Raw genomic sequence first — 22,576 nt, 5'->3', positions numbered from 1 at the left:
GTACTTGTATATTAACTTGTGTTCTTCAAGCTGTTTTGTCCCATGGGTGCTCCACCACAGGATGTGTGCATGCCTGTCCATTCTTGACCAGAGATTGTAAATAGCAGTATCCTCAGCTCCATGCCCACACAGAGCAGTGCTTTGTGCTCTCTAGCAAGGGTATATAAAAGAGGAATGGACCCGCCAGCACTCCATTTCCTTCTCAACCTACAAAGCCTAGAAGATTCTGCAGCAGAGGGGAAAGAGATGGAACCCTAATAGGGACAAAACATCTTGAAGAACTCAAGTTACTGTGCACGTATCATGGATCCACAGGCTCAGTTTCTGGGAGGATTCCTTCAGTATGTCAAACCTCGTAGGTGTCCCGCTCTTCCTCCAGGGTAGACCAGGCAGCTTCACCACTTCCTTAGACTGGATCTCTGGGCCTTCAGCACTCCTGCTTCACACCATGAGCTCCATTCAGTGAGTCCCACTGAGACAGACCTCAAGGGAGACTTGTACAATCTTAGGGAGCAATGCACCTCTGCAAGCCTCTGCAGTGACACTCAGCCAGCGTTGTCAAACAGTAGGGTTCATTAGTTGACTGGAAGAACACAGTATAGGAAATTTTTGGTTAGCATAGAGAAACAGTTAAGCATAGTCCATTCTGGGTAGCCAAAACCCAGCCAAGCTGTAGTGAACCCCACTGTTGAAGCTCTATCTCCCTATCCATCTGATCTCCTTCCTCAGATTCCCGGGTGTGCCTCGACTGCTTCCTGCAGCCAACATTTTACTTCCATCCCACAACTCACCACTCCAGCAATTCTTCGTTTCCTTTGTGTCGGAGGCCTAGAGGCTGGTGGGGGAATCAAGGACTGCCCAACATGAATCTAGCCTCTGTCACGGGTTTACTCTAGTGCCATGGCAAAGAAGGCCTCTTCCTAGCCTTCTTGGCATGCCCTGTGGATCGGGAGCGGTGCCGACTAGTCGACAGCGCTGAAGGGTCGCCACGCACCAGCACCACAGTGCCGACTCGGAGCGGTGCGCTGGAGCCGGGTTCAGCGCCAATTCCATCAGAATAGCCCGGAGCCTGATATCCCTTTCTCTCTTGGTCTGAGGCTTAAACAACTTGCAAATCTTGCAGTGATCGCTGAGATGGGTTTCCCCCAAACAATATAAACAGTCCACGTGCAAATCACTCACTGGCATAGATTGCCTACAAGTGTCACACAACTTAAAACCCAGGGCACAAGCATGCCCCAGCCCAGGCACTGTAGCTAAACTAAACTAACTACATATACCATACACTGAACGAACAAGAAGTTTTGGGGATGAACTACAGCAAAGCTGGAGCAGAGCAGTTCCAAAGCACCTTCACTGGCAGCAAGAAGGAACTGGGGGGGGAGAGGGGGGTGCGCAGTGCCCCTTATACTGCACTATTAAGGCGCCATTCCAGGGGTTGCTAGGGTGCTCCCCTATGAGTACTGCTAGGGGAAAAAACTTCCTGCGCCACTGCACGTGCCAAGCACGCATGAGCAACCACTCGAAGAAGAAAATAAGCTTTTGAAGCATGGGGCTGATGGATTTTCCTGCTACATAATGTACTGTATTGAGAACATGCAGAAAATATTCTAGTCATAGCAATTATAGAATAGAATTGTAGATGAGAATGCCAGTTAAAATGCATGAACTTCCTTAACCAGTTACTAGTATCCAAGTTACCAGAGAAAGAAAACACATTCATTGTATTCCTGTCAATTTACTTTGGCTAGCATTTGCTGCTAACACATTGAAAAGCTGCTGTTGTTTCTTAAAACAAAATAACTTCCCACAGTACCTTGGATATTGTCAAACTCCTGTTATAGAAAAAAAAAGTCACTATTTAATCAAAGCTATTTTTTTTAAAAAAAAAAATAAAAAAATACTACTACTATCGCATTTTAAGGAAAAAAGCCATAGGAAAAGTAGAATTATTTTCTTCAAACAGCATGCCTTCATGTAACGTGTTTCTGTGCAGCAGAGCTACCCCAGACAAATCCTTTCCAGCATGAAACAGACCAGAACAATGACTCCCCAAGGGAAGGAAATGGCACCGTACAGGAATTTTAAGAGATTTATATTGCAGGGCTTCCTGAGATCACTTCAAGTCTTAGGCAGTTACTTGAACATCAGCTCCAAGGAGAGTGGTGGCGGAGGGAAGACATCTTTGACTCCCTCTGTTTGATGGAAAAAATTCTGAAAATGTGTCCCCATTCTCCGGGTGCAAGGAGCACAGAAGCTCCATTGGCAGCCCACCTCTCTAGCCCCGTCAGGCATATTAAGTTGTGCACAGGACCTTCCCTGGGTGTGGTCTATAAGGTTTCACCATGTGTAATGGTATCACAGAATTACCACTTTCCACCTCTCTTCTCTCAGGGTCGTGCATGATCTCCAAGCATCAGAAGCACAAAACAAGGAAGCATATTGCTTCTCTCTTACTCGGACAATACATCAGTAGTTCTCTTTTGGGAAAATCTTGCAGCCAAAATGGGCATACTCCTTCTCTCACAACTCTAAGTGCACTGACAAAGGCCGCTATATGAAGTTTTTATCCCAATAACATATTCCGACATTTTCAGCTTCTCCTTTCCTTGGAAATAACCCTTTTCCCTTTGCTACAAGTTACGTCTCTTAACGGTAATTGAAAATGAAAAACTGCAGAAAAGGACATCCTGTCTTCCCTGAAGTAACTCCCTTAGTTTCCTTTCTGAGATGATAAGAAACCTACAGACACATGTTCTCGCTCTCTAAGGAATGGAGACATTTAAAATTCAAGCAATTCCTGTGGCTAGATAGGTTATTATCCATATTGAGAGAGTTTGGCCTAGGAAGTACTCTTGTAAACACCCTGGGCAGAGCAATCTTTATTTGTAAAGAGAGACAGTGACCAAGGGCAGGGACGGAATCGATGAGCCATTTGACTATCAGACATACTAAGTCTTAGATCCAGGTAAACATTATGGTAGGCACCTTTTAGATTTGTCATTAATTATGCTATCACAATCTATAGAATTGTACTGATTTTCTTGGGAGCACTTTCTAGCCTCCCTGCTGAATACTCTTCTCCATCACCTTCTCTTTCCATTCCTCCCCTAATCCCTCACTAACACCTGGCACCACACCTTGAAAAATATTCCTCATTTATTTTAACCCTCCTGAAAATACACTTCTCTCGTACCTCCCTTTCTCAACCCTCCTGAGCAAAGGTGATCCTGGCAGCTTTTCCTTTCTCGCCCTTCTGAGCAAAATCTTCCTGCTGGTTTTCCCCATTCCTTGCACCCTCCTCCCCTGCAGACAAGGGTACCCAAAATTCATTCACTTAAATTACGGACATCGGGTGACATGGACAAATCAGAATTTGTCTGATTAGTCCATCTTAAGCAGCTTGCACTGAAACACTATAGTTTTGAAGTTAATTAGTCTATTGCAGTGGCTGTCATGGCTGAGCAGTCATTCCACAAAGAAATGGCCATCTGCCATGTTACCATACCTATTAGAAATATGTACATCAGTATCAATGTTCTTTGTAATATGTTTATGGCTCTGCATCATTTGGCTTCTGTGAGCTGGTCTTTAGCATTTTCTGCTAAAGTCTGTCTTAATCATTTACGTGTAACATACCAAATCTCGCTGATCCACAGGGGAACTCAGGACAAGTAAGCTTGTGGCTGCTAGACAGCCAGATGGGATAGTCAATAGCCCCCTCACCCTCCACCCCCAGATTTCTGAGGGCTTTCTCCAGTTTGTCTCCTTGGATTGCAAACTTCTATATGTGCTTTGGGTGAGGGGGCACTTAGGACAGAGTCCATTTTGTGCAGTGTACTTGGAGACTTCTGGTGTGGTCACATTTATTCTGTTTGTGCTGTGCAACAAGTATCTGAAAATCTATAAAAATGTTACTGCATCTTTTTTCACTTGACAAGTATGACAACAAGCTTATTATAGACAGCATCCTCTTGTTTGAACTGTTTTCTACAACCAAGCAATCAGTACAGATTTGGTTGTGTTTACTGTAAGTTAGCTGTAACTAATCCTCTTTTCTTATTTTGATTATTATGGGCCAGATTCACCAGAACATTTCAGTTGCTTTGGACGGCTCTTACGATACAAATCATCTGACCACTTCAAACAGTTATGCAAAGTTTATAGAAGCTCTGCATTGTTACAGTGGCACAAAATCAGCTACTGCCTATTGGTGAATTTGGCATTTTTTTAAAATATTCATTTATATAACTAAAACATATTCAGGGTTTTTTATATTGAAAATTCCTTGCTCAAGGCTTTGAGTGACTGAGTCATACCCTGTTGTAAATCAAGAGTTACTGAAACTGATGTAAATGGATTTAAACTGGAGCATATAAAGCAGTGTAAATGAGATGACAGTAATGCCCAATATCTGAATTCAACAGATAAATTAAAGATACAATTATAACTGGCTGCAACTTTTCTCCTTCCTTTAACTCCTCGCCTCACAATAGTCTGCCATTACTTGTATACTGCCGCATTTAGACTGTAAGCTCCTTGAGACAAGGATATGAGCTAGAGTCTGATCTTTATTACACTGGTACAAATCCAAGGTAATTCCACCTAAATCAATGCTCTGAATTTATACTGGTGCATCTGTAAGCAGAATTTGGCTCTGGGTCTTCTAATTGTCTGTAAAGCACCATGCACAGATAATGCATTGAATAGGTGATGGCAATTCATGTAAGTCACTTGATTTATGATTATATTAAATAATAACCAGTGAAGAACAACCTGTGAACTGGAAAGCCAGCTTTGCCACTGCATGCAACAGCATTTTTGTTATCTGGAAGTGATCACTTTCAGGGCATGTTTCTTCATCTCTCTAAATCCAGCCTCAAAAAAGACAACAACAAAGGAATCTGTATTTCACTAGGAAAGACTCATATCAGAAGCAGATACTCTGTCTCAAGAGAAAGGCGAAAAAAGTCTCCATGCTCCATTGTGATCACGTGTGATTTGGCTTTATCTAAGCTCTTAATTGTTTTACACAGAGCTCTTCTTCATTTTTCTGATTTTGAAAGAGCTCTAAAGTGAACTTTATGGATGCCATAATTCCACCAGTTCTCCAGCCATCTATAAAGTCCTCCATCAAAAACAGGACAGAAAAATAGCCTGTTATTTATTATGTTTAAAAACACCTAAAAACCTTTTTAAAATAAATAGTTAAACATTCATACTTTCTTTATATATCATACAGGGGAAAAAATAAGGGATAAAATGCATTTTTTCCCTTTGCAAGTCACTTTTTTTTAAAAAAAGTGCAAACAAACAGTGTACCATGTTGAGAAGTGGGCTGGGCAGGGACCAAAAGTTATTATACAAAAAAGACACAAGTAAAGGATATGGGACTTGATCTTCTACCACTAAAATTAATGGGATTTTTTTTTTTTTAATGGAAGCAGGATGAAACACATCAGCAGGTCATCAACCCAAATTTGTGTGCAAGTTCTTTTAAAAAAAATCCCAAAGGCTAGTTTTCTCTGAAATACTGTGAATAATTTGAACTGTAGCACTCCAGAACTACTGTGACACAATCACTTTAAAGGAGAATGAAGACAGTGCTGCTTCCAAAGTATCTGAAAGCTAATAAATCTTTGCACCCAGCTCTAAAAATGAGCAACAGCAGTTTCATGCCTTCAACGGCAGCATAAACACATGCCTCCATCCTCAATTCTCTCTCGAGGTTACCTTGACTATATCATTATAGTTCAGCACGTTCCCTTCAACTCTCCATCCCCCTCTCTGTTGTAATCTTTGTACTTCCTCAGTAGAGTTTTGGATGGACACAGGGATCAATGAGGAAAAAAAGAAAAAAAGGGAATACACAGTAAGGTGATAAACTCTGATACCCACTTAACAATTGTCTTAAGTTACAGTCAATAGTACTTGTTACAGTCAGATTCTCCAGAACCACCTTTATAACTGTGCAAAACAAAACAAAAATATATACATAAAAACATTTGTAGCAAGTCTCAGCAAGAGCAACAAAGAACTTGGAGCAATTTGAAAGAAAATGAGGACAATCAATTATTCAAAATAAACAACAGGCACACCTCTTACTCAAATGGCTTCAAAGCCATGCAATGTTATATTTGGGTTTGTGCCTCCCTGGCTTGTACTTACATTGGGTTTTTTTTAATTAAAAATATGGCATTTTTTTGAATAAGCTGGGGGGGGGGAGAAGCACTTGCTGCCACGACAATTTTGTAAATCTATTGCAACACACACACTTTATTCAAGCATTTCCTGAGTTTTGAGCACTTGACTTTGCAATCTGAACATTTTTATGTAGTATTTTGTACGTAATTTATGTATCTATGCTCATCAGCACGGAATCAGGTGCTTTACAGGACTGAGAACCTTTGTCAGAGGGAGAGGACAAAAATCCGAGCACAATGGCATGAGTATTCTTTGGATTTCCAATAGTCAAAGCCTAAAGGGATGGATTTTGGCACCTAAGAAACTTAAGCTTTTCTGAAAATTCCAGTAATTGTAGAGAACATGGGCTTATGCAGGGACAATTTATCATATACAGATCTTGAGCTCCTCTGTTCTGAAAGGAACATGTCTCTCCAAGAGAACACCTTTTCCCCATTCTTCAAATCTCCATTATGTTTCAGAGTGGCTCATAGTTATTCAAAAACAACCAATTTATATTATTGTGACCAAGTGAAAATATGACCAATGTAAAACAGTTAAAATAAATTACAAAAGCAGGTATGTGAGAATCAGATAACTGGCTTCTATGTTAAAGCAAAGAGAATAAATTAATAAGCAAAAAGATCATAGATTAATGTATATAGGAGAAATTATTCTAAATAAGCATTTTAAATAAAAAATAACCTCTTAGGGCAGGTCTACACTTAAAATGCTGCATCAGTGCAAATGCATTGGTACAGCTGCAGTGCTTTAGTGTTTCAGGTGACGATGCTCCTAAGCCGTGTGGGCAAACTTTTTGGCCCAAGGTCCACATCTGAGTCTGGAAATTGTATGGCAGGCCATGAATGCTTACAAAATTACGGTTAGGGTGCAGGAGGGCATGAGGGCTCCGGCTGGGGGTGCCGGCTCTGAGGTGGGGCTGGGGATGAGGAGTTGGGGGTGCAGGAAGGTGCTCTGGGCTGGGACCGAGGTGTTCAGAGGGTGGTACGGAGATCAGGTTTGATGCAGAGAGTTGGGGCATGGGAGGGAGTCAGAGGGGCAGGCTCCAGGCAGCACTTACCTCAAGCAGCTCCCAGAAACAATGGCATGTCCCCCCCTCCAGCTTCTATGCAGAGGCGCAGCCAGGCAGCTCTGCATGCTGCCCTGTATGCAGGCACCACCCCTACAGCTCTCACTGGCTGCAGTTCCTGGCCAATAGGAGCTGCGGGGGCGGCGTGCGGAGCCACCTGACTACCCCTATGCATAAGAGCTGGAATGGGGACATGTCCCTGCTTCTGGAAGCCAGGCGGAGTGGGATGAGACCCCAACCCCACTCCCAGGCTGGAGTGCCGGAGCGGGGCAAGTGCCAGACCTCGCTTCCCAGCAGAAGCTTGAGGGCCAGATTAAAACATCTGGAGGGCCGGACGTGGCCCCTGGGCCATAGTTTGTCCACCTCTGTCCTAAGGTAATGGGGGAGAGCTCTCCTGTTGGCATTGTTAATCCACCTCCATGGAAGTGAACCTTCTGCCTGTACAAACCACTAGTGTTTCTGAATGGGGCATGATACAATTAGCAATTATGGACCCTGCCATTTGTGTGCCTGTCGAGAGCCTGAGTCCAGCACTGGAACAGGCTATGCCATTGCAGTGGGTAGTATTTAGCAATAATGGGGACAGATTCTGATCTCAGCTGCACTGATATAAATCTGAGGTAACTACTGAAATCAATGAGTGAAATCCCAGCTAGTGATGTCAATTGCAAAATTCCCATTGACTTCCACAGAGCTAGGACTTCATGCAGTAAGGGTACTTCAGATTTACACTGGTATGACTGAGATCAGAAACTAGAACAACTGCGTGCAACTACGCAAAGAGTATGCCAATATCTTTCACTGTAGAACTGTACAGCTTTCACTGTAGAACTCAAAGTGCCTTACAAAGCAAGTGTATATCAGTATCCACATTTTGCAGATGCGGAAACTAAGGCATAGAGGTAGAGTGACTTGCCCAAAGTCAGCCAGCAAAGCAATAGCAGAGCGAGAACTAGAACCTTGACCTCCTAAGTTCCAATTCAACGACCTACCTACTAGGCCACAAACTGTAATCTCACTGAAGGAGGAAATATTAGCTGTGGGTGGAATAAAGTTCTGTACAGAAAAAAGTTATCTTCCAATATCACATAAAACACCACCAAATTGTTCCATGATATTGGAAGATATCATGCTGTCAGAGGGGTGATCCAGACAAGTAGTACACTGTATTAATGCCTATTAAAAGGAGCACATTTTTAACAGTGAGCATAATTATCCATTGGAACAATTTACAAAGAGCTGTGGCGGATTCTCCATCATCAGGGGGAAATATTAAATCAAATTTGGATGTTTTTCTAAAAGATATCCTCTAATTCAAACAAGAGAGTTAATTCAGGGAAGTCTATGGGCTTTGTGATCATCAGTTCCCCATCACATATGGTCACGTCTGGCATTACGATCGTAAATCTAAGAGCAGTAAACAATGTATCTGTTTCTAAAAAACAGTGTTATAATCACTCATTAATTATTATTATTCCCATGAAGTTGAAAGCACTTGGGAAGCTCACTTCCATCTCTTGAATTTTCACATTTGCAAACCTTACAACTTCTTCCGAAGGCTCAAATGAAATACTGTATTTTCCCCTTCCAATTTCTATGAATAATAAAGCTTTGTGTAATGCCACAGCCTTCATCCCAATATCTCTAAACAGCGTCTTGACTAATGCAAAATCCTGAAACCACATATTTTAATACACACACACACTTTTAATGGACTATACCTAGTCTAGATAAATGCTTATTTTGAAATTATGGATAAATAAATCAGTATTTAACATAGTAGTTATAATTATTTAGTATTACATGAATCTAATCTCATGTTATGTTAAAACAGAAATGAAAGAGGTCAACAAAGGCAAAAAGAAAACAAAAAAAAAACAAAAAACACACACCCATAAAAGAACTGATACCTTAACTAAAATCCAAATTCCTTGCAAACAAAATTTCAAAGACAAAAAGATATATTCGAACCAATTATACCAATGCTTAAACTATTTTTCTTGTTCCATAAGCTGTTCATTTTCTATTTCCTAGCTGTACAACGTTAGGAGACAAGACCAGACCATAGGCCAAATATTTTTCTATTATATGGTAAGTCATTCTCCAAGACAGTGCTATGATGCATATTACTTAAGCCATTTCAATAACATGTAGATTTTTCAGAAACGGTGAGCTATCAAAGGAAAAAGCCATCCAGATAACAAAACAGTACAGATACCCTACGGGCAGCTCCCAGGTCGCCAGTACTAAATCCTGCTGAGTCTCTCCAAGAGCCAGATGCTGCTGCCAAAGGGTGGGGGTGGGGGACACCTTCCACAGCATGGTATCTGGGCCCTGTGATGGTGAAGAAATGAACCGAATAATGTGATATGGAGTAACTGGCAACCTGCCACTTGGCCATATTCTTTACTGGTTATTAACTATTTATTCACTGAGCTGTAAGAATACTAAAAACACAAATGTGTTTTTAAACTGCTACTCATTAAAGCCCCAGTTCATGAAAACATTTAACCAGATGCTTCATTTTAACCACACACTTCAGCACCCTTCTTGAATGAGAATGCTTTCCTGAATAGGAGTATAAAACTGCCCATTCATGTCACAAATGAGAGAAACTGCTATTCCTTTCACATCGGAAAGAATACAAACGTAATGTAAAATCCCCTTTTGTCATGCTGACTGGTTGTCACAGGTTATAATGAAAAGTTTAAATCAGGAACTTATGATCCTTCAACACACATCAAACAAACTGACCCTACAGGGAGAAATAAAAGGAGGGGACAGTGGACGCCTGGAACACAGAGAAGAGCATGTTTATAGGGGACATGGAATGGTAGCAGGGGGAAGAGTACATGCACTGCAAGCACAGGGAACCAGAGGAGCCATGCAAGGCGTATGTGCAGGGAACCTGTAGAGAAAAAGAAGAGAACAGGGAAATGCTGAGTGCTTAACGTTTTCCCATAGGATCCATTTCCATTTCTCCTGTTCCCTTCACCCAATGCCCCCCGTATTCCATGCTAATGTAATTTCCTCCACCACACATCCTATTATTATTTACATTGCAATAGCACTGTAGGGGCACCAGTCAAGGTCCAGATTCCAACCATACTGGGCATGGTACAGACATACGGTAGAAATTCAGTTCCTCCCCCAGGGAGATCATGATTGCTAACTATCAGAGGAGTGAAGTTCTGGAACAGCCTTCCAAGGGGACCAGTGGCGGCAAAAAACCTAACTGGCTTCAAGACTGAGCTCTGTAAATTTATGGAGAGGATGGTATGATGGGACTCCCTACTATGGCATGTGCCTGGCCCATTGGCCACTGAGAAGTAGCAAAAATCCCCAACTCATGGAGACAGAACACTAGATGGGGAGGACTCTGAATTACTAGGATAATTAATTCTGAGGTATCTGCCTGGTGGGTCTTGCCCACATGCTCAGGATTTAACTGATCACTATATTTGGGGTTGGGAAGGAATTTTCCCCCATGTCAGATTAACAGAAGCCCTGGTAGGTTTTCACCTTCCTCAGTAGCAGGGAGCACAGGTCACTTGCAGGTTTAAACCAGTGCAAATGGTGAATTCCCTGTAACCTGAAGTCTTTAAAATATGATCTGAGGACTTCAGTAACTCAGCCAGAGGTTAGGGTATATGTGAGGAGTGAGTGAAGTGCTGCGGCCTGCAATGTGCGGGAGGTCAGACTAGATGATCCTGATGGTCCCTTCTGACTTTAAAGCCTATGAGTCTTTGAGATCCTAGTTATGACAAAATACAATAGATGTGTGGAGATAATGAAGTCTCAGTTAGACTTGCTAAGATCTAGCAGATGAGTAGGTATCACAAGATCTCTCTGAGCAGGGCTACTCACTCCCACACAACTAGTAAAATCAACCTAACAGACTTTCAGCACTCATTAAAAAAATTAAAAAAAGTTGCATCCATTTCAGTGGAGTCTTCCAAAAAGCATTAGACTTTATTTACAAAAATTTCTCTTTTAAAAGTGCTAGAAAAATGTAGACATGACAGGTTAAGATACCCAGCCAATTTCCCCACTGCTGCACAGTCATTAATCACTCACTAGTACCCAGCCAACCTTAACGTTGCCTCCTACTACATTCAAAAATATACCAAATAAAGAGTTAAGAGATTACAGAATCCAGTTCCTTATTCAAAGGGTAATTCTCCAATAATCTCAAAGCCAACTGTTATTTGATGTTACACAGAGTGATCATAAGTTAAAAAGTGACACGTGACATGAGTGAAATGAATGTATCCTTTAACTTATTTTCAAAATTTGACACCTCTATGAAAATTATAATGCAATTGCTGGGCTTTGGATAAATTCAGTGGATATACACTTTATACCTTAACTATTTTGCAACGAATGTTTTTGTTTAAGAATAGAGTAATACATTGCAACATCCACACCTGTTTGGGATAGCATTAATATCTGTACTGTGTCTGTTCCTCTTTTGGGCCTAAGTATGTGCCTCTTAAAGTCACGTGAAGTTGTATTGTGCACTTCAGTGGAATTAAAGAGAGACATAGCATGTTACAGTGGTTGTGTAATCCTCAAATATTATTTCATGTAAATGGCAAAGTACCACAGTGGTGAAGCAAGTCGCATATAATAAACTATTTCTAAAAATAGTTATGTGCATTTTGTCAGTGTTTAAACCTCAGCTTCCTTTAAAGCCAATAGAGAATAAGAAAAATTCAGAAGTAAAATGAAACTGTCAAGCTTTGGCTGTTGGCCAGTTTTACAGGGGAAAAAACAAACATAAAATACTTTCCACCAGCACAGTTGTGAGAGATTTTGTCATAAGCAAAAGAACAGAGTCTGCCAGCAGAAGCTTCTTTTCGTTTGAAAAAAGGAAATAGAAGTTTTACAAAATGTCACAAAGTAAAAATAAGCATAATTTTCTTCAGATAGAGAGTTGAGACATTTAACCCTTGCCCGATTACTTCGAAATCTCTCTCTCACACATACAAACACAAACAAAAAACTCTTACTAATCTTAAAATACTATACAATCCTGGCTCCACTGAAGTCAATAGCAAACCTCCCATTCAGTGGAGCCAGGATTTCAGCCATTGTGCCAACTCATCTGTCAGAGAAAGGTAGATAAGCTTTTAATATAAAACAATAACTATGGTTATTTTTAAGTCACCTTTTACCATTTCCTTTATCTTTATCAATTCCCGCCCTCTCCCAAAGATCATAATAAGCTGAAGGTTCAGTACTAAAAATGACTTATTTGATTTAGTTTTCCTTACAGCTCAGTCATTTTTGGACCACACCCTTCCCCCCCCCCCCCGCCTCTTTTGAATGACTGGAGTTCCAACTAAACAGAACTCAGCAGAACTAATTAATTCACTTGTGATTTACTAATACTGTTAAATGATCATTTACTGTGCAGCATTAAGTCCAGCTTTGCAATGACTCATCCCATATACAATAATGAATCAGAGCTTTGTGCAACCAGTTCGAGCACTAAAAACTTTTTGAATCTGGTTTTCCAAATGTCAGCCTGAAGTTAACTCTGCTTCTTTTAGGTCACTGCTGTGTTTTTATTTTGTGGGAGATTCAGGATTGTTTGGGGGTGGGGGTTTGTATGTATGTTTGTTTGCAATCAGGCAGAGAGCAATTTATGGCAGGAGAGGGAAGGCAAGTGCTGCAGAAAATGATTTCATTTGTTTTCCACAACTAGAGACCCGAGTTCAAATTCTGGTACTGCTCACAAAATAAAGTTAGTTGGCAATTTTATCCCAGTTCCCTATTTGTCACATCACAAAACATCAAGATACATACAGAATTTTAACATTTTCAATTTAAGGTGCAAACTTTTAAAAGTGAGGGTAATTAACTATTGGAACAACTTACTAAAGGTTGCAGTAAATTCTTCATCACTGGAAAATTTTAAATCAAGATTTTTCTAAGAGATAAGCTCTAGCTCAAACATTAATGTAGGGAAGTCCTATGGCCTGCGTTATACAGGAGATTAGACTAGATGATCACAGTGGTCCCTTCTGGCCTTGGAATGAATGAATCTATATCAATAGATCTGGATTAATGGTTAGAAATGAGGTGATCTGATAAAAACCAGGTAACAAAGAGGGCTGATTGCCTGACCACAGTATGCCTGACTCCACCAACAGCTGTTAGTCCCTCACTTATTCTTACTTGTTAAATGACAACATGCTTCGTGCTGTACAAGACAGAAGCAAATATAGCCCCGGCCCCAAGGAGCATTCAAATCTGGACAATGAGCATTACATTCATTCACAACAAACAACAAAAATTAAAAAAGCACAAAAATAACATAATCATAGAGAATGCGACAATCATGCATCTTTTGGAGTTAACGTCCATGGAGTTTTTATACAACTTTAGAAAAACTCTTTGGAGACCCTTTGAGTGTACCAGTGAAGAATATGCAATCCATTGTGAAGTGATATACTCAACATCCACAAACCTGTTTATTTGTCTGGGTCATTCATATCCAAGATCACATCACTGCCTTCAACTTCATAATCTGTTGCACGACTGAAAGTTAGAAAAAACACACAAACAAAAATCTACCAGAGGCTAAATACAGAGAAGGTGTGTCTTGAATACTGTAATGTTTTTTTTTAAAAAGAATCTTTTAAAATCCTTACAGATTTCCACAGGGAAATTTCAGCTGTATTCAGTAAAGCTTATCTACAAATATTATACTTCCTAGTTTCTAAAATCAGTTGTTCATATTTTCAAGAATCTGAAAAAATTTCACTTAATCACCACTATGACACCACTGCACTCTCCAATTCTTAAAACATGGGCCACATTAAAAGAACAATAATAGAGAGGGAAGGGAAATGAAATGCCACAGCTATACAGTTCTATCTGATTAATGTCTCCCATTTGCATCCTCCTGTTGAGTCACTATGATTGTGTGTCCAAAAACATCATAAGCAGGCCAGGGTGCCTGAGATGATGAGGCAGGACCTACTGTACTTGGCGTAAGAGGCCCTAAAGACCAAAGAATGCAGAAGCTAAAGCAATAGCAGTGTTCAGCACTTAGAGAAGTTGGGGGCTGACTTCTCAGTTATGCCTTGACTGAGAAATCATCTCTTTCTGCCCATGAAAAAGATAGAGACTAAGTGGAATGTATAATTAATCTTTACCAGGCATTAACCTTTACCAATCCTGTCTGCTTATGCACCTTGGCAATACAGAATTGCATGTATTTTACAAAGTTAGCATTATGAATTTGTTTATGTCCCTACAAAGAGAAAATAAAGATTCCAGTTTTCTAAAGGTTAAATAGGACTCTATGCATATGGAAGGTACATCCATATTTATTTTTTATCATAAGGTTGAAGCAAAAGCTGGGAAGGGACATATCTGGACGGAGCTGGAAAGGAGATCATGCTTTAGTAAAGAGGAGATATCAGGGCCTTATGATTCTAGAGAAAGTCGCAGGAAGGGAGTGGAAATGAGAGACCTGCTATTGCCTTACATTACAACAAGGAAAGTTATCTTCTGTGTGAGCAGATACAACTCTCAGGGTTTCAAACAGGGATTTTCATATTTGTTGATAAGGTTAAAACTTAAGCGGGAAGCCAACCATCTAACCAGTGGGTTAAAATAAAACACTGTCCGGGGGAACACACACGAGTATTCCTCTGATACTTCCTCTATGGGCAGAGTGCTGCTTCTTGAGAATTTCAGAAGAGAAGGGTTCCACTCTGCAATTTTTAATACAATGCTTTGCAAGAAGCACTAGTGCGCAAATATCAGACCAAATACATAACAGAGAAGAGAGGGCTCTTTTTTTCTTTCCCCAGAGGCTTGTAGCATTAGAACTGTATCCGCATGCCCAACCTTTCATTGGTTTTCTTTAGTTGAGCTTTCCCTGCTCATGGTCCAGGCAGACAGTAGAGATGAGCTGTACTGTGGTGGAAGAATGGGTCACAAGAATGATCTCAAGCTACACTGGAGATGGGGAGTTAAAATGTAGGCACTTAACCATCTATAATATTGGAGGTTTGCAAAACGGGGTCATCCAGCCAGCCTTGAAACTATAAGTATTTTGCTTTGCTCTTTTATCATTACTTTAAGACTTTAGCACCCTGCACATGAAAAATATTGGAGGGGATGCATAAGCCAGAGTGAATTTCCAGGAAATCAAGAATATGCATATGCTTGGTTGATCTCAATTACCTGGGTGCATAATTGTTGCTTGTCACAAAAATGTCTATTTGCTCAAATTTTTCCACAATGAGTTTTAGAAGTTTTCCTTAATGTTCCATTCAGCAGGATGAAGTTTTCTTCTGCTTAGCCAGCCGGTCCTGAGATTCTCTTCTTCCATAATACGTAGAGGTATTATTCATAAAGCCTTCCTTTTGGCCCACCAAAATAGGCAGAGAGTTTCTTTCAGTAAGGTTTTACTTTTCACGTCCCCATGTTGATTTACATAAGCTATGACTGCAGTGCTGTTGGTTACCAGTGGGATGTGATGCTAATAGAGATTTCTCAGGTTGACTATAGCTAGCCCATCATTTACATGAAGACATTGGTGTATATTTTTCCTCTTCATCTCTATTTTCAATCCCAATAAGAAATTGCAAATCAGTTGAGTCTTTTCTGAGCTTTATGTTGGCATCTCCTTTAGAGTGTTCTCCCATTTGACTGAATATGACAGATTTTCATTTGGAAAAGTAGTAAAGAACTAATCCTAGGTTGTATTTTGCTTTTCTTGGAGTTTTAACCTAGGTACAATTGTTGTAAGGGTCCACAGACGGAATTGTCACCAGGTATTAAATCCTCAGTCCTGAGACTGCTACCTAACTGCATATGCCAACTACATTGAGCCATAGTTCACACTGTTGTTAAAGTAAACATCCATGCCTAACATTCTTTAGCACATTAAACATACGTATAAACCATTCCTAAATTGTGCTTTATAAAGAACCCATAACAAAAATCAGAAGATGCTGATTTCTGGTGCTAGGGCACCTCTTCTGGAAGTACCTGATGTCAAAACATTGCAAGAATTTTACTATCATCATCCCCATCTCTGTTCTCTTGAATGTGCTCTTCTGCTTAGCTCAGTTTTCTGAATCTTACATGTTCAAAACTGTATGGGGAGAGGGAGAAGGCCACAAGGTATTGAATGTGTGTCCTGAGAATTGCACCGTGCTTTCAACTCATTTCAGTCGGAGCTGAGACCACGCAGCACCTTACAGGATCAGGCCCTTTATCAGTCATGAGCATGACTTGATACTAATCAGGATCTTGGTAGTCATGCCCCTCCTTAATACACAAACAAGCTACAGGCAGTATGAAGATAATTATTCAGGACAGGACCCACAGGGATATCAGTGCCACACTCATAGGATTAGACTTTAAACCACTTCTTTTATCTCCCAAACATAATGTGATGCCATAATTAATAAGGTCAAACTGGTTATTACTACTAATAGGTTCTGCATAACTCTTGTGATGTGGACTAGCAGTTGTGATTAAACAATACCAGTGAAATTGCCACAACAATGAAGTGCATTTCTGTGCTTCACTGGTTAATTTCTGGTTGTAAAACTGAACAGATGGAGTTCCTGGGCTTTATTCAATATCTTGGACTTCTTTTAATTAGATTCCTGTTCAAGCTTGTCTGCTTGCAGAACATGCAGACCCCAGGTTTAAAAACAACCTTGGGAATCCCACTCCATTGGCTAGTAGAGACTAACGTGTCATCTCTTGGGAACTGTGCCTGCTGCTTCAGTCTTAGGAAATGGTCAGCCAGTAAACAGCAGCCTGGTGTTAATGAGATATTCTGAAGATGTAGCTGTGACATAGCCAAAACACCAAATTAATGTATCAGTTCATCATGAGGCTTAAGAATTTCAGAACACTTTTGTTATATTTATCCATCAAAAACATTCTGTATGCCACAAACTTTTCCTTTCATATCTTTATTGTCCTCTGGCTGCAACAGATTCTAACACTTCAGATGAACTTTACTTCCAAAATGATAAATAGTATCTATGACTCAAAGAGTTAAAAACAGTGTGCCACACTGGACCCAATCCTGAGATTCTTCAGCAGGCAAAACTCCCATCAACTTCAGGATTGGGCCCAGTATAGTCTTTTCTTAGTTTAAAAAAATATATATCAAGCCAACCAAAAAGGAAAATAAAGGAACAATCCCGGTAGATTGTTTGTGCAATACATAATTTGACATCAGTCACCCAAAGGATTAGATCTCAAGACAACAGTTTGGCCTGAGCAGGGTGCAGGGCATAGTTGTGCTGCTCCTGGAATGAAGGCTGTGAGTCAGAGAGACCATATGCCCACTGCACCACTGCCATGCTAGCTGGGCCACAATTTGGCCCAAAGTGATTTACTGGTTTGGAAAAGCAATCTTATTTGAGAATTTTAAAAAGGGACACCAATTCAGAAATAAAAAAAATAAAAAAATAAAAAAATTGGAAGTAGTTGCCTGTATCCACCTGCCAATATTTATGGTATTGTAATAGAATTTCGTGTTTTGTAAAAGTTACTGCCTTTTATTTCTTTCAGTTCTACTAATCTTAGGCATTACTTCTGACAAAAGTAGGAATATAAAGACCAGGAGCCTAGTTCTCTTTGATCCTGCACCTCATATAATCATTTACATCTGTGCAAAGCAGATGTAAGATGCTATCAAATCTGAATTCTCCACTCACTGAAACTCACCGTAGCTTTTTACAATCACTGTACAGAAGCATAAATGAGTATGCAATGGGACTATGACAGAATGAGTGAGGTTGAAAAAGAAGGGCCTTAATCCTCTGCACAGACGGGTGAGGGCTCTGGACAATCCAGCTCCATGTCAGCACGATGCGCACAAGTATTCACAGGATTGAGCTTTAAAGAGGCTCGACGGAAGCAGCTTTATTGAGGTTAGTCATGAGGCTCCTCCTGCACAGTCCCTACATAGCTGTATTTCTTTCGCTAATTGTTAAGCACTGCAGAACTCAAACTGGGTTGCCAAGCAAGGACTTTGCAGTGTGGTGACACAGAGGACAAAGTCCACAGAGGAAAATGCAGCAGATGCCCCACCAAAATACGCTACATACCTGCTGACTCAGCAGCATTTGGTGATTAGGAGCAGACTGCTGATTGAACACTATGGTGTATAAAGTTTCCTGTTCCTGTCCCACCCTTTGTCTGAGCAACCTGCTTCTTTGTTGGGCTCCTACTCCTTGTTACCATGTCTTGTCCCCATTCCTGCTACCCTGCCCTGATCACTGCTGCTGACTCCATCTTTGACCCTTGACATGATTTCTGACTCCAACACCAGTTTAATCCTTGGTGTGGCTCGAACTCTGACTTGGCTCTGACCCTTGGCATGGCTTCCGACTCTGACTTTAAACTTTGGCATGAGTCACAACTGTGACCCTGACCCACCTGAGGCTCTCACCATTGGGTCAGACAGCCTCATTATGGCCTTGACACTTATAGCTCAAGGCACCCCAGTAGCTCCACATAATTATATATATAAAATATATATGTTATGTCAGTAAAACAGAACTGTGGAGCAAGTCAAAAGAATCAGAAATATGAATAAAAACAGCCTACCACCATTCCTTTATAAAATACCCTGGGTAAACATCTGCTACTCCTTCCCCTTCATGTATCACATGTCCCCCAAATCACAGATGGTGCTGGCCAGCCTGGTTCAGGTCTGGTCCACATCAGCTGGGATTTCTTCCTGGAGGTTTAGGAAACAGAGTTAATAAAATACATGCACCTCTAATTTTACTAATAATTACATGAAGAACTAAACAGAACTTTTTACATTTCAAGGACTACAATGACTTAGAATGCAGGGACATTACCTGGCTGATTCTGGGAAACCCTCCCTGGATCCCTCTTGGTCTGTTCTCTGCTTGCTTTACCTCTAAAGGGTTAACAAGCAGAGGACAGACCAACAGGGATTTTACAGCTACCTGGATGGCTGGATGTCCAAAGGGAGATACTCCTCTCTTCCCACCTTCATGTATCACACCATCTTTAAAATGCCAAGAAACAATTTGACTCCCACAATATTATCTCTTCATAAAACCACAGCAGAAAAAAAAAATATCACATAAAATCTGCATCAACTCTTCATAATGCGCCACAGACACCGATATCTTCCAAATGCGACACTGACACACAGTCATGAGCTCCAAATGGTGACTACAGCAGAATGATATAATATGCATCATTAGAATTAGAGCCTAGTACAGTGATTCTCAACTAGGGAAAGCATACCTCTGAAGGTACCAAAAGTCTTCCAGGAAGTACATCTAAATATTTGCCTAGTTTTACTACAGGCTACATAAAAAGCACTAGCGAAGTCAGTACAAACTAAAGTTTTATACAGACAACTTGTTTATACTGCTCTATATACTGTACACTGACATACAATATTGATATTCCATTTGATGTATTTTATAATTGAATGGTAAAAATGAGAACAAAACCAGTTTTTCAGTACTGGTGTGCTGTGACATTTTTGTATTTTTATGTCTGATTTTATAAGCAAGTAGTTATTAAGTGAGGTGAAACTTGGGGTATGCAAGACAAATCAGACTCCTGAATGAGGTATGGTAGTCCGGACAGGTTGAGAGCCATGGTCTAGTATAATTATTTCCCTTGGGGCAGTAGGGGATGGGGGCTATGCCTTGCAACTCTTGAAAGTGACTTTTGTCTTCGATCCAGGGACAGTGTAGATGGACACCAAAATGCTGCATCCAGCCCTCCTTGGACAGAGGGCCATTCGCCACAACATGAGGCTGTTAGTAGCAGAGAAAGTAACACCCAGAGGAGATTTTATTATGAGCAATTATAGACAGGATTTATCTGTGCTATGATACAAAGTTAGAAAAAACTTTAGTCAAAGACAACTCTTTCTGGAGTCAAATGAAACACTCCCATTGACTTTAATAAGAGTTGGATCAGGGATAGGTAGAGACTATGAGGGTTAGTCTAACTATTCTGTAACTAGGTTTATAAATTGAAAATTAAACACAAACAAACAAACCTTGCATCATTTATTTGCTATCTGGCTCCTTTGCTTCCCACTCTTGGCTTCCAATTGGGTCCTGAATTAGATGCACCCAGGACAAGGAGGATTTCTTGTGCTTAACACTGCCTCTGCTGCTCCCCCAGTTGAGGAAATCTTGTGCTATTCTATATTTTAGTAGAGCTGTCTGTCTGGAAAATAAAAACATTTGAACATTTGTAAGCATCAAATTGCTTTGACCAGTTAAATTTTCAAAAAGGTTTCACATTCGAAACACACAGGTACATATACAACAGAAGTAGCTGGGTAGCTTTAGCTGTATGTTTTGTACAGACATGCACATTTTGTGTGGGAAATTCAGATGCACCTATTGCAAATGGCTTTGAAAGCCAGGGGCATATTGCAAACTGTCAATGCAGAAGAGGCCAACCTGCAGCAAGAGAGTCAAGAGGAATTATTGCTGAGTCATCCAGAATCCCTCCAGAGGATCACATGGTGCAATGTCAACTCCAGCACTCTTGCAATAGGTGCAGAATGCTCTCCCCTCTCTCCATTCACTCAACTAGCTCTGCTTGCTAGTCAGTGTGTGGGAGCATGTCCTACACCAGTATAGCCTCATCTGGATGCTTGAGGCACTAGCGAGCAACAGTGCCTGCTAATGCCTCAGCCATCCCACAGAGATTTCACCTTACATAGTGGCAAATTCTGGAAGTCTTTTGTGTCCGATTCTCATTTGTGTTCCCCTATAAGGCTATGCACAATCCATCTTTTAACATTATCAAATTTCAACCATACTACCTAGATAACATCTGCATAACAAGTCAAAAAAAGCACTCCTGCAATTTTTTCCTGTCTCAACTGTTTGACTTTACAAGCACTTCTGCTTCTAGAACAGACCAGCTAATCTGCTGCTTTTCCACCTCTACCACCTCACAACAATGAAACTGAAGGCATCACTGCTATGCTTCTCTATCCAAATAAAATGAAGATGGTGCATACCTGAGCTGTGAGAGTCCACCTACACAGCAACTGGGAGGTGTGACTGCAGCACAAGTAAGCTAACCTGAGACAGTTTGCACCAATATATAGCAGAGAAGCCAGCCCCCTGAATTCAAGCCTGCTCAGGACCCTGGGCATGTACTTGAATGGTATCACAGACAATGCGTTAATAAAACAGCAAAACACAAATTATTTCCCTAAACTACTGAGGATAAGTATGTTTGATCTTATGGGGGAAAAAATGTGACTATCTTGTGAACGCTGTAATTCTATGCAAAACTAATGGTCTCCATCAAAAAGCCTCTAAATCTCTACTCAGCAGTTTTAATTAGAAAGATAATCATTCACTAAAGCAGTTAAGTTGCTCAGGAAAAGTCTTCATTGAACAGAGATTGTTCCACACTAGAGAAAAACTTGCACTAATCAGTTACAGCTTAAATGCCTCATTTCTTTATCTAAATAAAAAAAAAGCCTTCAGCACTGCTTCCTTAGTACTTTAAAATAAAATCATAATGAAGGTTCTGTTTCCCAATTCTGGACTTCAAAACTATGGGCCCAGTTCTGTGAAGCACCATGTTCCCTCAAAGAATAGAAATAATTAGTTGGAGCTTTAACAGAGATATGGAAGTCTATACTCAAAGAAATGGAAACTAGCTGCAAATTAGTTAAAAATAAAAACAAATTAAAAACATGAACAGGAAAAGGACTGGAAACCAGTGCTAGGCAGAGTGGGGGATGGGACACCATTACCTTCTTCCCTCTTACAATGTTTCTACTGAAACCTTATTTACATCATCCTGTAGAATAATGTTCTCTTCTTCCATGCAGGCTACCAAAGGATAGCCCACAGAGCCCAGGAAGCACTGCCCTCCAGTTCTCTACACCTCAGCTATAAAACATTGTCAAAGTTAGACTCAGGACTCACAGTTTGTCAGACCACTCTGTTTTATTAGCACAGCGCTCTGCTAATACACCCAGACAATGTGAGCACCATACAAGACACAAACTATCTTATTTATACAGATAAAAGGGGGGGGGAGCACTTAACAAGATAACAAAGGAAGCAGAAGCTGATAAGTTTACCTGGGCTAGCCATGCATATCTTATTTCCTTACTAACTATTACCGATCTTCTGTTAATGTTTCGCCATTAGCACCCTTGTTTATGCCTAATGTTTCTTTTCCTGGCACCTGTATTTCAACATTTCTTATTTCTGCTTAAAGGTACATACAGCATTTCTTTAATCCATTCTTATTTTTACAATATAA

At 40.5% G+C, this 22,576-nt stretch overlaps 1 protein-coding gene across 1 annotated transcript in view; it reads right to left on the bottom strand.

The window, feature by feature from the left end:
- Positions 1-20,486, bottom strand: part of TIAM2 (TIAM Rac1 associated GEF 2) — a 226,628-nt gene extending 206,142 nt beyond the window's left edge. The window contains exon 1 of the mRNA XM_075064570.1: positions 20,328-20,486. The gene's annotated coding sequence lies outside the window, so the exon portion shown is untranslated. The remainder of the gene's footprint in view (positions 1-20,327) is intronic.
- Between the last annotated feature and the right edge of the window lie 2,090 nt (positions 20,487-22,576).

This window comes from Chelonoidis abingdonii, chromosome 3, assembly GCF_003597395.2.
Source record: "Chelonoidis abingdonii isolate Lonesome George chromosome 3, CheloAbing_2.0, whole genome shotgun sequence".
Lineage (NCBI taxonomy): Eukaryota > Metazoa > Chordata > Testudines > Testudinidae > Chelonoidis > Chelonoidis abingdonii.
This window is presented reverse-complemented; position numbering and strand designations above follow the sequence as displayed.